Here is a 21,438-nt window from a genome sequence, read left to right as displayed (position 1 = left end):
ATTTTATTGTTATTGTTACTCTTATTGTTGAAGCTCAATGAATGCCTTAGGAGTGCCATTGATGTAACTAATATTACTCTCATTTATTTCATTTAGAGAAATAAAGTCTAAAAATAAGAACAAGCATATTTATTAGGTTTTAGATTGAGCCAGTTAGTTAACTGCAAATTTTTGCAGATCAGGCTCTTGAAGACTAAATCTATAAGCAAGGTCATAGATGGTCTCAGGGGCAAATATGAGAACTGTTATTACCCAATAGGTGCTCTTCCCAAATGCTTGGATCTCCCAAGAAATAAGAAAGAAGTGGATTAATGTGAAAGGCCTGAAATAGACTCCTCAGTCTAAAATTGTTCAAAGAAAAAATGTAGCTATAATTCCTCTACTTTCGTATGGAAATAACAATGGGCTCAATTCAGGTAATTTGCTTCTCCAAGAGGGTAGACATTTTTTGCCTTTTCCATGAAAGTTACTTGTGTTAATTATGAAAAACATGGTTATGTAAAGGACAGAAGGGCATTGTAAGGGGACTTGGAGTTATGCACATATTCAAGTACAAACAAGAACACTGGCATGATTTATTTTAGTTTTGCCATTTTTAAAAAAAATTTTATTTTTATTTTTTATTTTTTTATTACTCAAATGAATTTATCACATCTGTAGTTGTATAATGATCATAACAATCCATTTTCACAGGATTTCCATCCCACAGCCCAAGCATATCCCCCTCCCCCCAAACTGTCTCCTCTGGAGACCATGAGTTTTGCAAGGTCTGTGAGTCAGCATCTGTTCTGCAAAGAAGTTCAGACTGTCCTTTTTTCAGATTCCACATGTCAGTGAAAGCATTTGATGTTGGTGTCTCATTGTATGGCTGACTTCACTTAGCATGACTATTTCTAGGTCCATCCATGTTGCTAAAAATGCTGGTATTTTGTTCATTTTAATGGCTGAGTAATATTCCATTGTGTATATATGTACCACATCTTCTTGATCCACTCCTCTGTTGATGGACATTTAGGTTGTTTCCATGTCTTGGCTATGGTAAATAGTGTTTCAAGGAACATTGGAGTACATGTGTCTTTGCGAGTCATGGTTTTCTCTGGATAGATGCCCAGGAGTGGGATTGCTGGATCAAATGGTAGTTCTATGTTTAGTATTCTGAGGAATCTCTGCACTGTTTTCCACAGTGGTTGCACCAAAATACATTCCCACCAACAGTGTACTAGTGTTCCTTTTTCTCCACACCCTCTCCAGCACTTCTTTATTATTATTATTTTTTTTTCCTCCAGCACTTCTTGTTTATAGACTTTTTGATGATGACCATTCTGGCTGGTGTAAGGTGGTACCTCATAGTGGTTTTGATTTGCATTTCTCTAATAATGAGTGATGCTGAACATCTTTTCATGTGTTTCTTGGCCATCTGTATGTCTTCTTTGGAGAATTGTCTGTTTCTAAACAGGTGAATTCTATCAAACATTTAGAGAAGAGCTATCACCTCTCCTTCTGAAACTTTTTCAAAAAATTGCAGAAGAAGGGAAACTCCCAAACTCATTCTATGAGGCCACCATCACCCTGGTACCAAAACCAGACAAAGACTCCACAAAAAAAGAAAACTACAGGCCAATATCACTGATGAACATAGATGCAAAAATCCTCAACAAAATACTAGCAAACTGCATCCAACAATACATTAAAAGGATTGTATATCATGATCAAGTGGGATTTATCCCAGGGAGGCAAGGGTTCTTCAATATCCGCAAATCCATCAGTGTGATACACCACATTAACAAACTGAAGAAAAAAACCATATGATCCTCTCAATAGACACGGAAAAAGCCTTTGACAAAATCCAACACCCATTTCTGATCAAAACCATTCAGAAAGTGGGCATAACGGGAACCTACCTCAACATGATAAAGGCCATATACAACAAACCCACAGCGAACATCATTCTCAATGGTGAAAAGCTGAAAGAATTCCCACTGAGATCAGGAACAAGACAAGGATGTCTGCTCTCGCCACTACTCTTCAACATAGTTCTGGAAGTCCTAGCCACAGCAATCAGAGAAGTAAAAGAAATAAAAGGAATCCAAATTGGAAAGGAAGGAGTAAAACTATCACTGTTTGCAGATGACATGATACTATGCCTAGAGAATCCTAAAGACTCTACCAGAAAACTGTAAGAGCTCATCCACGAATTTGGCAAAGTCGCAGGATACAAAATCAATACACAGAAATCAACAGTGTTTCTATATACTAACAATGAAAATGCAGAAAAGGAAATTAGGGAAGCAATCCCGTTTACCATCGCATCCAAAAGAATAAAATACCTAGGAGTAAACCTACCTAAAGAAACAAAAGACCTACACTCTGAAAACTACAAGCCACTGATGAAAGAAATCAAAGATGACACAAATAGATGGAAAGATGTACCATGCTCGTGGATTGGAAGAGTTAATATTATCAAAATGACTATAATACGTACAGCAATCTACAGATTCAATGCAATCCCTATCAAATTACCAAGGACATTTTTCACAGAACTTGAACAAAATATTTTAAAGTTTGTTTGGATGCACAAAAACCCAGAATAGCCAAAGACATCCTGAAAAAGAAAAATGGAGCTGGAGGAATCAGGCTCCTGGACTTCAGACTATACTACAAAGCTACAGTCATAAAAACCATATGGTCCTGGCACAAAGACAGACATATAGATCAGTGGAACAGGATAGAAAACCCAGAATTAAACCCACGTGCCTATAGCCAACTCATCTACGCCAAAGGAGGCAAGAATATGCAATGGAGAAAGGACAGCTTGTTCAATAAGTGGTGCTGGGAAAACTGGACAGCCACATGGAAAAGAATGAAATTAGACCACTCCCTAACACCATACACAAAAATAAACTCAAAATGGATTAAAGACCTAGATATAAGACCAGACACTATCAAACTCCTAGAGGAAAACATAGGCCAAACACTCTCTGACATAAACGACAGCAACATCTTCTCAGATCCACCTATCAGAGTATTGACAATAAAAACAAAAATAAACAAATGGGACCTAATCAAACTTCAAAGTTTCTGCACAGCAAAGGAAACCCTAAACAAAACGAAAAGTCAACCCACAGAATGGGAGAAAATCTTTACAAGTGAATCGACTGACAAGGGATTAATCTCCAAAATTTATAAACAACTTCTGCAGCTCCATACCAAAAAAACAAACAACCCCATCCAAAAATGGGCAGAAGATCCTTGGGTTTATTTTACATGGTACTTGTGCTTCCTGGATTTGAGTGAGTGGTTCTTTCCCATGTTAGGGAAGTTTTTGGCTATTACCTCGTGGAATATTTTTTCTGTCCCCTCTCTCTCTCTTCTCCTTCTGGCACCCCTATAATATGGATGTTGGTGCATTTCACGTTGTCCCAGAGTTCTCTGAGACTCTCTTCATTTGTTTTCAATCTTTTTTCTCCTTTTTGTACTGCATCAGTGATTTCCTTTAATCTGTCCTCCACCTCACTTATTTGTTCTTCTGCCTCCTGCATTCTGCTGTTGGCTGCTTCTAGTGAATTTTTTTATTTCAGTTATTGTATTTTGCATCTCTTCTTGTTTAAGTTTTATATCTTGCATCTCTTTGCTCAGTGTTTCCTGTAAGTTATCCATTTTTGCCTCCAGTTTATTTCCAATGTCTTGCATCATCTTTAGCATCAATAGTCTAAAGCTTTGTCCTGGAGGCTGAGAATCTCCTCCTCACTTAGCTGATTTTCTGGGGCTTTTCCTTTCTCCCTCATCTGAGTTATAGTTCTCTGTCTTTTCATTTGTATAGATTTTTGGTGTGGTGACCTTTTTATAGATAATAGGGTTGTAGCCTCTCTTACTTCTGGTGTCTGCCCCCCTTGTGGCTGAAGTGGGTATGGGTCTTGCTGTAGGCTTGCTGATGGGAGGGGCTGATGCCTGCCCACTGGTAGGTGGAGCTGATTCTAAACCCTCTGGTGGGTGGGACTTAGTCTCTGGACGGGATTAGAGGCAGCTGTGTGCCTGAGGGGTCTTTAGGTAGCCTGTTTACTGAGGGGCAGGCTGTGATCCTGCTTGGATTGTTGTCTGCCCTGGGGCTTCTCAGAGCTGATTTACTGATGGGTGGGGCCAGATTTTCCCAAAATGTCCACCTCCAGAGAAAGGCACAGCTGCTGAATATTCCCAAGAGCTTTACTTTCAATGTTCTTCTCTCACAATGAGCCACATTCACCCCTGGTTTCCCAGGATGTCCTCCAAGAACTGCAGTCAGGTTTGACTCAGATTTCTATGGAGACTTTGCTTTGCCCTGGGACCCAGTGCATGTCAATGTCTGTGCACCATTTAAGAATGGGGTCTCTGTTTCCCCCAGTCCTGTGGAGCTCCTATGCACAAGCACCACTGGCCTTCAATGCCAGATGCTCCAGGGGCTCTTTCTCCCAGTGCCAGATTCCAACACGTGAGAGTTTGATGTGTAGCTCAGAACTCTCACTCCTGTAGGTTAGTCTCTGTGAACCAGTTAGTTTCCAGTCTGTGGGGCTTCCCACCTGGGAGGTATGGGGTTGTTTATATTGTGAAATTGCCCCTCCTACCTCTTGAAGTGGTCTCCTCTTTTTCTTCTGGAGTAGGATATCTTTTTTAAGATTTCTGGTCCCTTTGGGTGAAGAATGCTCAGCCTTTAGTTGTGAATTTTGTTGCTTTTAGGAGAGAAGTTGAGCTCCAGTTCTTCTATTCCACCATCTTAATCCCATCTCTAGTTTTGACATTTTAAAAAGTCTTTTTTTTTCTTTATTCTCCCCTAGGGCCAGACTTGTGGCATATGGAGGTATCCAAGGTAGGGATTGAATCAGAGCTACACCTGCTAGCCTACACCACAGCCAGAGCAATGCTAGATTTGAGCCAAGTCTGTGATCTACCCTTCAGCTTACAACAATGCCAGATCCTTAATCTACTGAGCAAGGCCAGGGATCAAACCCATGTCCTTGGGGATACTAATTGTGTTCGTTGCAGCTAAACCACAATGTGGACTCCTATAGAGTCTTTATATTGGCAAATATTTTGGTTTCCTCAATATCACCAGATTGAACTGTAATTTCAGAATGCAAGAATGAGAATTTAACCTGAGTTTTTGGTGTGGTTATTATGTGTTTAATTATCATTTGCCTAAGCTCATACTTTATTATATTCAGATTTTTTCAATATGCTCTACATTTTTTTAATTAGTAGAATTCTGGTCTTTGTTTAGTCTTATTCCTGACTGGACCTTAAGTAGAAAGAAATGTTCATATGATCATGCTCCTGTTTTATTTTATTTTATTCTATTTTTTATTATAGTTAATTTACAATGTCCTGTCAATTTCTATTGTATAGCAAAGTGACCCACTTATATATACATTCTTATTCTCACATTATCCTCTACCATGTTCCATCACAAGTGATTAGCTATAGTTCCCTATGCTACACAGCAGGATCTCATTGTTTATTCACTCCAAATGCAATAGTTTGCATCTACTATCCCCAAACTCCTAGTCCATCTGCCTCGCTCCTCCTCCCCCTTTGCAAACACAAGTCTGTATTCCATGTCCAAAAGTTTTTTTTCTTTTCTGCAGACAGGTTCATTTGTGCCATATATTAGATTCTGGATTAAGTGATATATATGGTGTTTGCCTTTCTCTTCCCGACTTACTCTACTTAGTATGAGAATCTCTTGTTGCATTCATGTTGCTTCAAATGGCATTTTTTTTTTTAATGGCTGAGTAGTATCCCATTGTGTATATATATGTACCACATCTTCTTAATGCATTCATCTGTTTATGGACATTTAAGTTGTTTCTATGTCTTGGTTATTGTGAATAGTTGCAATGAACATAGGGGTGTGGAATCTTTTTCAATGAAAGTTTTGTCTGGATATATGCCCAGGAGTGGGATTGCTGGATCATATGGTAGTCCTACATTTAGTTTTCTGAGGTACTTCCATACTGTTTTCCATAGTGGTTGTACCAGTTTACATTCCCACCAACAGTGTAGGAGGGTTCCCTTTTCTCCACACCGTCTCCAGTATTTGTTATTTGTAGACTTACTAATGATGGCCATTATGACTGGTGTGAAGTGGTAACTTATTGTAGTTTTGATTTGCCTTTCTCTAATAATTAGTGATGTTTAGCATTTTTTTTTTCATGTGCTTGTTGGCCATCTGTATATCTTCTTTGGAGAAATGTCTATTCAGGTCTTCCCCATTTTTCAATTGGGTTGTTTGTTTTTTTGCTGTTGAGTTGTATGAGTTGTTTATATATTTTGAAGATTAAGAACTTGTCCTTTGCATCATTTAAAACTCTTTTTCTCCCATTCCATAGGTTGTCTTTTTTTATGGTTTCCTTTGCTTTCCAAAATCTTGTTGGTTTGATTAGGTCTCAGTTTAATTTTGTTTTTATTTCTATTGCTTTGGGAGACTCACTTAAGAAAACATTTGTGTGGTTGATGTCAGAGAATGTCTTTCCTATGTTCTCGTCTAGGAATTTGATGGTGTCTTATCTTACATTTAAGTCTTTAAGACCTTATGAGTTTATTTTTGTGCATGTGTGAGCGTGTGTTCTAATTTCATTGATTTACATGAGGCTGTCCAGTTTTCCCAGCACCACTTGCTGAAGGGACTGTATTTTCCCATTTTATCTTCTTGCCTTCTTTGTTGAACATTAATTGACCATAGATGTCTGTGTTTGTTTCTGGGTTCTCTATTCTGTTCCATTGGTCTGTATGTCTGTTTTGGTTCCAGTACCATACTGTCTTGATAACTGCAGCTTTGTAATATTGCCTGAGGCCTGGGAGAGTTATGCCTCCTACTTAGTTTTTGTTCCTCAGGATTGTTTTGGCAATTCTGGGTCTTTTTTTGGTCCCTATAAATTTTTGGATTTTTTTTTTTTTTCAGTTATTTCTTGGGCCGCTCCCGCGGCATATGGAGGTTCCCAGGCTAGGGGTCAAATCGGAGCTGCAGCCACTGGCCTACACCAGAGCCACAGCAATGCGGGATCCGAGCCGCGTCTGCAACCTACACCACAGCTCACGGCAACGCTGGATCGTTAACCCACTGAGCAAGGGCAGGGACAGAACCCGCGACCTCATGGTTCCTAGTCGGATTCATTAACCACTGCCCCACGACGGGAACTCCTGGATTTTTTTTTTGTAGTTCTGTGAAAAATCTCATGGGTATTTTGATAGGGATTGCATTGAATCTGTAGATCACTTTGGGTAGTATGGCCATTTAAACAATATTAATTTTTCTAACCCAGGAGCATGGAATATCTTTCCATTTCTTTGAATCCTGTTTAGTGTCCCTGATTAATGGTATATAGTTGTCAGTATTTAAGTCTTTCACCTCCTTGGTCAGGTTTATTCCTAGGTAGTTAAATTTTGGGGTGCAGTTTTACAAGGTATTGTATTTTTATATTCCTTTTCTAATGTTTCATTGTTAATATACAGAAATGCAACTAACTTCTGAATGTTAATCTTGTATCCTGCTTCTCTGCTGAATTCATTGATCAGTTTGAGTAGTTTTTGTGTGGAGTCCTTAGGGTTTTCTATGTATAGTATCATGTCATCTGCACACAGTGACAATTTTACCTCTTCTCTTCCATTTTGGATGCCTTTTATTTCTTTTGTTTGTCTGATTGTTGTGGCTAGGACTTCCAATACTATGTTGAATAAAAGTGGTGAGAGTTGGCATCCTTGTTTAGTTCCAGATTTTCTCCTGTTCTAAAGGGAAGAAAACTGCGGCCTTGAGAAAGCAATTGCCTCAACCAATTAGCAGTGCTTGGAATTTAATCTAGGTTCCCTTTCATAGCAACATTCTTCCATTTCATTAACTGTAAATTTGTATAGACAAGCCTCTTAATTTATTTGACCTTGAATTTCTTATAATCTTTGTCCTAAAAGGAAATGAAAAAAGGAGAGAGGAAATTCTCTGCTGTCTGTTGCTAAGGATAGGGAAGGTGGAAGGCACCCAGTAGCCTTTGCTGTTTTTTCCTGTGTTCTCTGTGTGCTACTGCTGCAGGATAGTAAAATGAAGCCTCTGTGTTTCACTGATGCCAGTGAGTATTATGTAGCCATACATATTTCTGGGGATAAAACTCATTGATAGATGCAAAATCTTCAAGAGCAAATTATTCCGTTGTTGTAAGCCAGTAGGCATTTCCCTACCTTCCAGTTTCCTCTGTTTTCCTTCTCATTCTTGCTAGAGAAAGTATCCAGCACTGAGAATTGGGGAAAGAAGGGGTGTTATAGGAAGAGTCTAGGAGGAAGGGAAAAGAGAGCTAGTGAATGGCTTTAAGCATGTATGGACACCCATTTGGTATCTTGGGCTATACATAAATCCATTGTCTTCAACTCACAGCACATGCCTGTTATTTTTTGGTAATCTCACCTTCTCACTTGAAAGATAATATCCCCATATAGCCTCCTTTCTCCTATTTGCCTTTCCAGGAATCTTATTTGTTTTAACCAACTTACTTCCTGTAATTGAAAGAAAGGGAAAGGAAATCTTTTTGTTTTATAGTTGAGCAGCTTATATTTACTTTGCATAGGGTAACATCTTAATGATTCCAGCTAAAACTTGAATACAGTATCGAATAAAGATTAGGTGATAAGAAAATATCTGTTGGTTGGGTTGATTGGATTTGGTGATGAGTTTAATGGTCATTTTTTTGAATTATCTCCTACTGGTCAGGTTTTGTGGAAGGGGAGACAGTTCCTGTGATTCAAGAACTTACTGTATCTAATGGAAGTGATACATCTACCTGAACAGGTAAAGAGTAAAAACAGTGCTACCTGATAAATGTCATTAAAAGATAGGAACAAAGTTCAGTGTAATCATTAAAGGGAGAATGACAAATTCCCTAGGGCAGTTGGGAAAGGCCTACAGAAGTATGAGCACTTGAGTTGACTCTCTCAGAATCATGTGTGGAAAATCTATCAGGCTATTTAAAAACATGGACATTACAGGAACTTGGCATGTTTGCTGGTTATTACAAGTTCAGTATGGCAGTGGCACTGAGGGAAGTGACAGGGGATGGTATAGGAGGGGATCAGAATTTGAAAAATCTTGTGGGTCATAGTGGGGAGTTTGGGTTTTATCTCTGGGCAGATAAAATTTGGATTTATTTGTGGGCAGCAGATAACAAAGAAGCTTTCAACCTGAGAAGTAATATGATCAACTTTTTTTTTCCTTTTGAAAGAAGCCAATCTAGAGGTGATGTGCATAAAAGTCTTGACAAAGAAACTGCTTGGAGAGCTATGTCAATAATCCCAGTTAGATATGAACATTCTCATTGACAGTGGAGACAAGAGATAAAAACCTTTGCACACACAGACTTTGGGGACTGGTTAAGAAGCTGACACAGGACTGGGGTTCCTATGGTGGTTCAGGGATGGAGAAATTTCCCCCATCCCTTTGAGTTTTGGAGGCTGGTCTAATAATTAAATTGACACAAGACAGATTAACAGGAGAAAAAAAGAAACTATTTGTATGCACTGAAGTCTCAGAAATAGGAGTTCCTGTTGTGGCTCAGTGGGTTATGAACCTGACTAGAATCCATGAGAATGTGGGTTTGATCCCTGGCCTCGTTCAGTGGGTTAAGGTTCTGGTGTTGCTGTGTCTGCGGTGTAGGCTGGCAGCTGTAGCTCCAATTCAACCCCTAGCCTAGGAACTTCTATATGCTGTGGGTGCAGCCCTAAAAAGCAAAAAAAAAAAAAAAAAAAAAAAAAGAAAAAGAAAGTCTCAGAAATGGGATCCTTGAAGCAGGCTATTTATTTATCATTTTCAGACAAAGAAATAGTTATTTGTGAAGGTTTAATAAAGCAAAAGGGCTTGTGCTTGGGGTAGCAGAGAAATGAAGAATTAACAGTTTGTTTATATAGGTTTCTTAGCTTTGAATTCCCCAGTGTGGTGATAAGGATGCTTTCTCTCCTCCTTCACATTGAAGAATTATTTTCTGCTTTTAAGGGGGTAAAACAGGGTCAGAGTGGTATTGTTGTTATTGTTTTAATCATTTTACCCCACTGGCTATTTCTCAGGAAACCTTAACTCAAAGTAGTCCATATCCACTAAGGCATATTTGTGGGCAGGCTGCCCTGAGCACCAGTAGTAGTATGTCATTCATTTGAGAACTCAGATAGAGGTAAGGTTTTCATTTATTCAACACACCTTTCACTAATTTTCTTCCACGTACTGGGCATTGCTTAAGAACCTGGCCCAAGATGACTGAGAAATGATTCCAGCCATCAGGGATCTTGGGAGTTCCCATCATGGCTCAGCTGAAATGAAATTGATTAGCATGCATGAGGACGCAGGTTCGATCCCTGGCCTCACTCAGTGGGTTAAGTGTCCAGCATTGTTATGAACTGTGGTGTAGGTTGCAGACGTGGCTTGTATCCCAAGTTGCTGTGGCTCTTGGGTAGGCTGGCAGCCTGGGAACCTCCATAGGCCATGGGTGCATCCCTAAAAAAAGGGGGGGATCTCAGTGTTTGGGGTGGGGGAAATATAGGATTAAAAATTTAATTGTATTGTGGTAAATGCAACAATGATTGAGCTAACTTTTAAAGTGATGACTATGTACTAAACAACTGTCTTTGTCCCTGCAGGCTGCTATAACAGAGTAATAGACCAGGTAGCTCAAAGAACAGAATTTTATTTCATACAGTTCTGAAGGGTGGGTAGTCCAAGATCGAGGTCCTGGCAGATCCTATATTTGGTGAAGTTGTGCTTTTTGGTTTGCAGACAGCTATCTCCTTGTTGTATCCTCACAGGGTAGAGCAGAGAGAGAGAGAGAGTAAGCACCCTTAATGTCTTTTTAAAGGGATATTATAGTCAAACCCAAGTTCCTGTGTCAGATACACAGTGAGGCCAAACGAACCAAAATGTTGGAGTTTGGAGTGGTAAATATTTTATTGTAAGGACCAACCAAGGAAAATGGGTGGCTCATGCTCAAAAAATCTGAACTCCCTGATGGTTTTTGGGGAAGAGTTTTTAAAGGCAAAATTTGAGGGAAAGGATGCAGGGTGTGTGACTTGGTGGTGAGGTAATTAAACTGATAACACTTATGACTTGACCTAGCCGGCACCCAGAATAGGACTTGAACCCACATGTTAGGACTTGAACCTACTGTAAACCCACACTGGGACTTGAACCCATGGTTTTTAAATTAGACTTACTCACCTGGTGTCTGTACTTGCTGAGGTTCAGGTTCTCTGTTCTCTGTGAGAGACGAAGTGATAGATAAGAAAAAGATTTATTAAGACAGGACACTTGTGAGAGATGCAAGCAGGCAGGCAAGGAGGCTCTGCCCCGAGGATTAGGTGGGCTATAGTTTTACAATCCAAAGGAAGTGGGGAGGGGATAAAAACTGTCCTTTCTTTGAGTAGACATCAGGCTTACATCATTAGCTCCTCCTTTGTATCCAGTAAGTGAGTGTTTGATCCTATGAGATCAAACTAGAACTTTCATGGTGCATATTAAATCAGTAGAAGGGAGGTAACATATGCTAAAATACATTGAATCATCTCAGGTTTCTGTATAATGAGGGTCTCCTACTTTGGAACGTCGTCTTTCCCTTAAAATCCTGCCCTTGGTCCTAAGAGTTATTGCCATTCTGAACTTGAATGCAGGTCTCATTTTACCTTTCACTAAGTGACCTGAGGTATACCTCGTTAAGAAAGCCTGCCTCCTTCTGATGGCTTTCTTGAGTGATTATTAACTTACAGTGATCTCCCAAAGTTCCTTAGGTTTCCCCCTCTACCTATGGCCCCTATTGGGACTTCTACAACTACCCATGTAACTATCCTACTCCATCCCTATCAGTAACAGAGTGATGTCCCCAGAATCTCAAACATTTGATTTTAACCAGTCTGAGGTCTCGTGCTTGTGGTCAGTACGTAGTCACCATCCTCCATCTGGAGGAGAGATGGGGAAGAATCTTGTTTTCCGTAGAAGAACTCAGAGATGTGTATCAGATTATTATCTAAATCCCTTCAGGAGAAACTAGGAGTCTTATGACTCTCCTGTTCTGTTAACTGAGATATAGGCCTAGGAGACTTAAGTCTTTTTTTTTTTTTTTTTTTTTTTCTTTCCAACAAATAAGAAACAGAGGACATGGAGTGTCTTTTGCCCCTGGAGGCCCCTATAGCATCCTGATCATTTTCAGCACTAACCTACTTTACAACAGCTCCACTCTCATAACCTAATTATCTCCCAAAGGTTTAGGAATAAAAGGTTAGGTTCTCAACATATAAATTTGGGGGTGGGGCACAAACATTTAGTTAACAGGAACTCTTTTAAATATTTTTCATGAACAACCTCTTTATATCTTTATAACAATCTTTAAAAGGAAGTGCTGTTGTTATCCCCACTTTACATGTGAGAAGTGGAAGCAGAGAAAGATTGGGCAACTTGTGCATAATCATAGACCTGAGAGCTAGAGTCAATATTTAAGCCTAAGGAGTGCGGCCCCACAGAATCCGTGCTATTAAACATTAAATACACTTCCTCTCCAATGGAAGTGTGTCCATGATATTCTGTATGTAAAGAAAGCTGTGTTAAGAATTTTGTTCAGAGAGTTCCCATTGTGGTTCAGGGGGGTAAGAACCCAACTAGAATCCATGAGGATGAGGGTTTGATCCCTGGCGTCGCTCAGTGGATTAAGGATCCAGCATTTCCACAAGCTGTGGCGTAGGTCACAGATATGGCTTGGATTTTGCATTGCTGTGGCTGAGGTTTAGGCCAGCAGGTGCAGCTCCAATTCACTCCCCCATGCCAAAACTGTGGCTCTAAAAAGAAAAAAAATTTTGTTCTGGGTGTTAAGTTAGAGCTTTACAGTATCAAAGTTTATTTTCCCAGGAGACAATTGGAAATTTGGATTTAAGGACTGGAAAATAGATGAACTTAAAGACATAATTGAAATGAGCATATAGTAAAAGCCACTGGATTGTACTTCCAGGAGAGAGTATTTGGTCCAAATTTTGAAGTCCCTAGTCTGGGAGTACTTTGAATGGATAAAGTGCTTTTTTTCAGAAGAAAGAGCAGGAATGGCCACAGGATCACTAGGCAACAGAGAGAGTGGAATACAGATATCAGGATAAAGTTTCTAGAAAGAGGGAGTGAGAGTGAACAATGCCAAGTGCTACAGGGAAGTTAGGTAGGACTGAAAACAGGTGGTTGAATTTAGCCAATGGAAGGTTATTATTGATTTGGGCGAATGCAATCTTTATTGTCAGATAGTAACGATAGCCACCCTGTGAAAGGTTGAGAACAAAAGGTCACTGATAATTTCTGTTTGAAGGAGGTAATTTATAGAAGAATGCCATAGTCTGTTAATGCCAGATATCAGACAGAACTTGGGGAACTGTTGTTAAAAGGGAAGGAATAGAAGAGATCATGGCGCTACCATTCTTCCAAAGGAGCAAGTGAGACCAGGAATTGGGGGTGGTCAACCACAGTGCCTATTACTTCTACTTTGACTCCATCAGAGAGCCACTTAGCACTGACTCTATAACACGCTTTCATTCATTAACTCATCCATTCTCATTTAATCAATAGCCATCATTAAGTGCTTGCTAAGTGCTATGTGGGCAGACTGTGTGTATGTGCAGGTGTCAGTAAGTGTTCAGGGGGATGGAGGAGGAAGTGGGTGTTACAAGGGAAGGCTGACATGGGAAGTCTGCCAGGAATATAATGTTGACCACATTAAAAAGCCAGAGAGAGCAACAGCACATTGCCTGAACCATGTGTCACATCCAGTAGGACTAGAGTGTGTAAGAATTGGTGGGATTCAGCATTAGTTTGGCAGAAGATAGGAAAGCCTAAATCAAGACTTGTTAATAGGGGGCCAGCTTGATCAGACTTTATTTTTTGAAAATTGAAATCTTGGGAGCTCACATTGTGGTTCAACTGGTTTAGGACTTTACATAGTCTCTGTTAGGATGTGGGATCTATTCCTGGCCTCACTCAGTGGGTTAAGGAGTAAGGCATAGTTAGGTTGCAGATGCAGCTTAGATCCCGTGTTATGATGGCTGTGGCTCCAATTTGATTCCTAATATGAGAACTTCCATGTGCTGCAGGTGTGGCCATAAAAAGAAAAAAAAATTGAAACCTCTATATCCACATTACTGTATTTTAGGATAAGTGCTATCCATAACTAAAAGCCCATGTTACATGTTTTTCTGTGAAAATCCACATAACCTCATATTTATGAATGTGGGTGCATATTCCATATGAAAGTAATTTTATGAGCAAGTTTATTGTTCTCAGGTTAATATTTCAATGTTTTGTACACTTTATGCTTTCTTATTGGGAGCAACTATCCATTGTATGTGAAGATGACATGGTTTCCCAAGAAAAGCTGCTGATTGAGATGGAAGGAATAGCACATTTCTCCTTGGATTTTGAGCCAATTCAGATGATGTAACTACCTGTGAAACAAATGCGCTGCCATGTATTGGGGAAACAGTTTAAACTGCAGTGACCGCAGCTCTGTGAACCCTCTAGAGCAATCACTTTTCAGGAAGGAGGGTGGAAAAAATATGGGAAAAGTTGTCATAAAAAGGAAAAGCGGACTGAATGGAAGTCAGAGAAAGGCTAGGGATGGTGGAAGAGGGAGAGGGTGCCAAGAGGAAGTTCTGGATGAGGAAGTGCAGGATGAAACTGCTGTTTGCTCTGGTTGGCCCCAAGATAACCTATTTGGATAAACATGAAGTGCCTATTTGGTTTCTATTTTCCTAGTAAATGGTATGTGAAGGGTTAATTTGTTGTAGATTAAAACATGAGACACCAAACAGCATGTATTATTTTCTTTTCCTCTGATGCCCCTCACCCCTAAAGACAGAGAACTGGGCTGTTCATCACCCCTTGGAGAATTGGCACCAAACAACAGAAAACTAATACAGAATTTTCAGCTTTCAGTGTAAAATGTGTATGCATTTTTGTGACTGAGACACTAGAAGGACCCCCGAGAAACTGGAGAGGGGAAGCTGACATGTTCTTTAATGGGGTTCTTCTTAGAAGCCACATACCACAGCCCCCAGCCCCACTGGAAGAGTGGAAAGGTGTTTCAGGGTGTACCCCAAGCTTCATGAGAACCTCTCCCAGAGCATAGCATGTACCACTGTGATGTGGGAGACAGGTACCTGATTTCCAGGCTGATTGGTTTATGGATAGCTAAAAGGCAACATTGGGAGCCAAGATCAATTGCACCAGAGGTGGAATGATGCAAGGGGAAGATATCTTGGGATGACCCCACTCAAGAGTATTTCCTACCAGGAATGAGGGGAATGCTTCAGAAAGAATGGGAGTGGATTTTCAAGTGAAGATGAAGGTTCTTTACTTTGTAAGCTGCCCAGCAGGTAAAAGGAGGCATTTCCAACTCCATGATACTGTAATCAGAAGTTCCTATTAAGGAGTTCTTGCTGTAGCTGAGTGGGTTAAGGACCCGACTAGTATCCATGAGGATGTGGTTTTGATCCCCGGCCTCACTCAGTAGGTTAAGGATCCTGCAAGCATAGGTCACAGATGTGGCTTGGATCTGGCATTGTGGCTGTGGCGTAGGTGGGAAGCTGCAGTTCGGATCTGACTCCTGGCCTGGGAACTTCCATATGCTACAGGTGCGGCTGTAAAAAGGAAAAAAAAAATAAAGAAAAAAGAAGTTCCCATTAAGATATTTCTGAGAAATTTATAAATGCATCTTAAGAGAGGAAAAACCAGAAGACCAGATTAAAATCCTTAGGGCATCTTTGCTGATCCCTAACCTCTCTATTGAACTTGCATTTCCACATTCTGATGAGGCCAGAGACTAGAGCCCATAGGAGAGAAAAAATAAACCAGCATATTTCACTTAAGATAGATCCCATCTGAGAGGTAAAGATGTCTTTAATTTGCAGAAAGTTGAAAATGTTAATATCGAACTTTGCTGGTCATGTCATTAATAGCTAGCATTGACGGAATGGTAAGAGAAAATAGAATTGCTTTCTGTTAGTATCACTCTTTCACTTCATCCAGTAAGTGGCCATTCTCTTATCACTGGTCAGTAAGTATCTTACTTTACATCTATAAGATAAAGATACAAGGAAAAGATCCCTCAAATTATAAGAAAGGAGATTGGAGTTTGAGTGTGAGTTCTCTTTATTAGCTATGGTGCCTCTCTGAGCCTCATTTTCTCATATTTAAAACAAAATTATCCTTTCCCTGTCTGTTTCACAGTGTTTTTCTAATTTCTAGCTTTAGATTGTTTTATTTTTAATGTATTGAAATCTGCTAGAAAAAAATCCTGTCTGTGATACCATTTTAGATTGTAGGAGTCTTCAGTGTAATTATTATCTTATCCTTAACTCTCGCCTTCTATTTCCTGTATGTGCTCTTCATCCATGAATCCGCTATATTTGGTTTTGTGTGTGTGTGTGAAATTGGAGCATATTTCTTCTTCATGTCCTGTTTCTGCATTCTGCATGTATTATCTTTGATTTCTTTGAGTTTTGTTCCTAAATGTTAAAAACTATAGCAACTTAACTATTTTCCAGTACACACCACACCACACCACACACACACACACACACACACACACACACACACAATAATTAATCACGGATTAATCCCTAAACTGGCATTCATCTCTTCCTTCCCCTAACCCCCACCCTCACCTACTTCACACTCTCCTTCCTTTCTTCTCTCTGTCTCTTTCTCTCAGTTCCTCTCGGTAACTCCTTTAAGGGTCACCCCAACAGATAATGGAAGTGTTGTTTGGAAAGATTAACTTCCTTCCATCTCTTCCTTGCCTACTTCTTTTTATGAAATTGTCCTTTAAAGTGATTTCATCATCTATTTATCTATCTTCTCACCTTCCTATGCTACTTCTTTGTATCTTACCTAAATTATTACCACAGATGGTAATGGACATTTATATCTTCAGGTTTTCATAATCCAATCTGTACTGTGGTGATGCTTCTAAACTGCACTTCTAGTCCTGTCATCCTCTTGTTTGAAACCCTCATATTTTCCCACATTGTATTTAGGATCATTTTCAACTTCTTACTTAGCATGTATGACATTTGAGGATGTTTACAATATGACCACATTTTGCCAGTTTCGTCTCTTGTCAATCTCTATCCTCTGGTCAGATCCTTTTGTTCCTTTTCCCACAAGATGCCAAGCACCGTCACTTCTCTTGGCTGTTCTTCATGCTGTTCCTTCCACCCAGATCCCAGTTGTCCTTTCTTTTCTTATCCATTTGTTAAATTCTTCTTCTTCATATTCTTATCAAATATAAAATACCTAATGCCCTCCTCTGCGAAGCTTTTCATATAACGTCAAGAAAATTAATCACTTACATTTGTGTTTATATAAACCTTCCAAATCCCCCATTTCTCTTTTGTCAGTAACCTCTGTGTTTGCCTAGAGTTTATCTGGGCCTGTTGACTGAAAATTAGTTTGCTCATTCTTTTCAACCCTTATAGGCAAAAGAAATGCTCTGGGTTATTTATTAAAATAGCTGGTGTATTTTTAGGGTTTACTATGCACCAGGCACTGGTGTACTCATGTACAACTGAGTTACTTTGCTGTACATGTGAAATTAACACATTATAAATCAACAATACTTCAACTTTTTTTTGTCTTTTTAGGGCAGTCCCCATGGCATGTGGAGGTTCCCAGGCTAGGAGTCAAATCAGGGCTGTAGCCGCTGGCCTAGCCACAGCCTCAGCAAAGCCACATTTGAGCCATCTTCAACCTACACCACAGCTCATGGCAATGCAGTATCCTTAACTCACTGAGTGAGGCCAGGGATCCAACCAGAGTCCTCATGGATACTAGTCAGATTCATTTCTGCTGAGTCATAATGGGAACTCCCCATACGCTGATTAAAAAAAAAATGAAAGTTAAGTGCTGTAAGGATTTTCAATTGAATTTAATTAATGTCCATTGAAATTCAAAATTAGAAAAAGGAGTGGGATTTCAGATACCTCTGTATCACCAAGGGAAGGTGATTGTAACCCAGAGCACGCTGATCAGGGTCTGTGCATCAAGTCAGGGCTTGGCTTTATGATAAAAATAGGCACTGTCCTTTCCATTGCAATAAAAAATATTTAACTGCACTTTAGCCATATACAATGAATACATAAATAAATATATCTAATTATGTCTTCAAATATTTTACTCTTTTATATTCCTTTATACTAGTATTTCCAAGGGAATGGGTCAAATTATTGCTTAAATATGTTATCTTTAAAAGGAAGATGTTCTCTCACATTATCAGAGGTATCTAAATTTTCAGAGAAAGGAGGAGGGCACTCCAGGTGAAAGTACCACAGACGCCGTTATCCTCTGTTTCTTCACTGCACCAACCTTGACGTCTTGCCTACGTCCCACTTATTGCAGCCTAGAGGCAAATGCAGCACTAGAGTGTCAGTTGGTCTTGCCCAGAACCCTTCAGTTCTGCTCTGCAAGGATATGTAACTGATTGGTGTGTCTGTTTAATACAAGAAAATGGAAACTGAACAACCAGAGGAAACCTTTCCCAACACTGAAACCAATGGCAAATTTGGTAAACTCCTTGCTAAAGATACGGAAGAGGAACAAGCTTTTAAAAGATCTAAAAACACTGATGAGATGTTTGAATTATGTATCCTGCTTCAGAGCAAGACTGCTGGGGTAGTGTTTAGGATATGAGGCGAGAATATTAAGGCCCTCCTACAGGCTACAATGCCAGTGTTTCAGCCCCAGACAGCAGGCCACCGAGTGCATATTGAGTATCATTGCTGATATTGAAACAACTGGAGAAATTCTGAAGAAAATCATCCCTACCTTAGAAGAGGGCCTGCAGTTGCCATCACTCACTGCAACCAGCCAGCTTCTGCTTGAGTCTGATGCTATGGAATGCTAAAATTGCCGACTCTATAAAGGAAGTGACTTTGACTGTGAGTTGAGATTGTTGATTCATCAGAGTCCGGAAGGAGGAATCATTGGGGTCGAAGGTGATAAAATCAAAGAACTTCGAGAGAACACTGAGACAACAATCAAGCTTTTCCAGGAATGTTGACATTCCTGACAGAGTAGTTCTCATTGGAGCAAAACCTGATAGGGTTGTAGAGGGTATAAAGATCATCCTTAATCTCATGTCAGAGCCACCCATCAAAGGATGCGCTCAGCCTCACCATCCCCATTTGTATGATGAAACCTATGATTATGGTGGCTTTACAATGATGTTTGATGATCGCCATGGATGTCCCATGGGATTTCCCAAGCAGGAAAAAGACGGTTTTGACAAAACGCCTCCTGGTTGAGGAGGGCGTCTCATGCCTCCATCTAGAAGGGATTATAATAATTTGAGCCCTTGTCTAGGACTTCCTCCACCTCTTCCTGGAGAAGATGGCTGGGGTGGTAGCAGTGCTCAGAATATTCCTCTTCTACCACCACCACCACCACCTAGAGGAGGAGATCTAATGGCCTATGACAGAAGAAGACCTGGAGACTGCTGTGGTGTCATGGTTGGTTTAAGTGCTGATGAAACCTGGGATTCTTCAGTGGATACATGGAGCCCGCCAGAGTGGCAAATGGCTTATGAACCACAGGGTAGCTCTGGAGATGATTATTCCTATGCGGGGTGTCATGGCTCATATGGTGATCTTGGTGGACCTATTATTATTACACCAGTAAATATGCCCAAGGATTTGGCTGGATGTGTTATTGGCAAAGGTGGTCAGTGGATTAAACAAATCCTTCATGAATCAGGAATTTCAGTCAAAAATTGATGAGTCTTTAGAAGGGTCCAAAGCTTGGATCATTACCATTACAAGAACACAGGACCAGATACAGAATACACAATATTTGCTGCAGAACAGCATGAAGCAGTATTCTGGAAGTTTTTCTAAGGCTAGGGAAGAACTGAAGGAGTCCTACAGTTTTTTTGTTTGTTTGTTTGTTTTATATGCTTCTGTTTAAAAAGTCAGCATTCCTCTGCTTCATAGGTATTCTGCATTTGAAGTGTAGTGAAGTCTTTGCTGTTCACCAGATGTAATGTTTTAGTTCTTACAAACAGGGTTGGGGTATGTGGGAGGGTGTGCAAAAACTAATGTTGGAATTTTGGAACAGCAGCAGATGAGTGAATTTTAATTTTTGTTCATTGTTGGTGGTTTAACAAAATTGCCCCCAAGTAATTATTGTGAACATTTTGCTTTATAGTCACTGTAACATTTGGTGGTGGTAGGGCATGGAAAAATATAACAATAGTCCATATATCCCTGGCATCTATTCAGAGCAGTGTGCAGAATGTAATGCTTTTTCGTAAGAAAAGTTCTACAATTTTTAAAATAAACTAAGTAAACCTAAAAAAAAAAAAAAAAGCCAGCTGAATCCAACAACATATAAAAAAGATCATACACTATGACCAAGTGGGATTCATCCCAGGTTCACAAGGATAGTTCACCATATGCAAATCAATCAAATTACACCAAATTAAAAAAGGAAATACAGGAGTTCCCGTCGTGGCACAGTGGTTAACGAATCCGACTAGGAACCATGAGGTTGCCGGTTCGATCCCTGGCCTTGCTCAGTGGGTTAACGATCCGGCGTTGCCGTGAGCTGTGGTGTAGGTTGCAGACGCGGCTCGGATCCTGCGTTGCTGTGGCTCTGGCATAGGCCGGTGGCCACAGCTCCGATTCGACCCCTAGCCTGAGAACCTCCATATGCCGCGGGAGCGGCCCAAAGAAATAGCAAAAAGACAAAAAAAAAAAAAAAAAAAAAAAAAAAAAAAAAAAAAAAAAAAAAAAATAAATAAATAAATAAAAATAAAAAAGGAAATACACCAAATTAAAAAAAGGAAAGTCAAAAACTACATCTCAAATAGATGCAGAAAAAGCATCTGACAAAGTCTAACATCCATTCATGACAAAAACTCTTACCAAAGTGGGTATTAAAGGAATATACTTTAACATAATAAAAGCCATTTATGACAAACCCACAGCCAACATAATACTCAACAGAGAAAAGCTGAAAGCCTTCCTGCTAAATCTGGAACAAGACAAAATGCCCACTCTCACCACTTTAATTCAACATAGTATTGGAAGTCCTAGCCACAACAATCAGACAAACAAAAGAAATAAAAAGCATCCAAAATGGAAGAGAAGAGGTAAAATTGTCACTGTGTGCAGATGACATGATACTATACATAGAAAACCCTAAGGACTCCACACAAAAACTACTCAAACCGATCAATGAATTCAGCAGAGAAGCAGGATTTAATATTAATATTCAGAAGTTAGTTGCATTTCTGTATATTAACAATGAAACATTAGAAAAGGAATATAAAAATACAATACCTTGTAAAACTGCACCCCAAAATTTAAATACCTAGGAATAAACCTGACCAAGGAGGTGAAAGACTTAAATACTGAGAACTATATACC

General features: G+C 39.7%; 1 long non-coding RNA gene and 1 pseudogene across 1 annotated transcript in view; both read left to right on the top strand.

Moving 5' to 3' along the window:
* The window catches only part of LOC106510042, a 186,691-nt gene that overhangs the window by 40,252 nt on the left and 125,001 nt on the right, over window positions 1–21,438 (top strand). The window contains exon 3 of the long non-coding RNA XR_002343242.1: window positions 8,726–8,803. This is a non-coding gene — a long non-coding RNA (uncharacterized LOC106510042). The remainder of the gene's footprint in view (window positions 1–8,725; window positions 8,804–21,438) is intronic.
* Window positions 17,809–20,376, top strand: LOC100512345 (annotated as a pseudogene).

The sequence above is a fragment of the Sus scrofa genome, chromosome 4 (genome assembly GCF_000003025.6).
Source record: "Sus scrofa isolate TJ Tabasco breed Duroc chromosome 4, Sscrofa11.1, whole genome shotgun sequence".
Taxonomy (NCBI): Eukaryota; Metazoa; Chordata; class Mammalia; order Artiodactyla; family Suidae; genus Sus; species Sus scrofa.
Note: the sequence above shows the minus strand (reverse complement) of the source record. Positions and strands in the feature narration are given on the sequence as shown.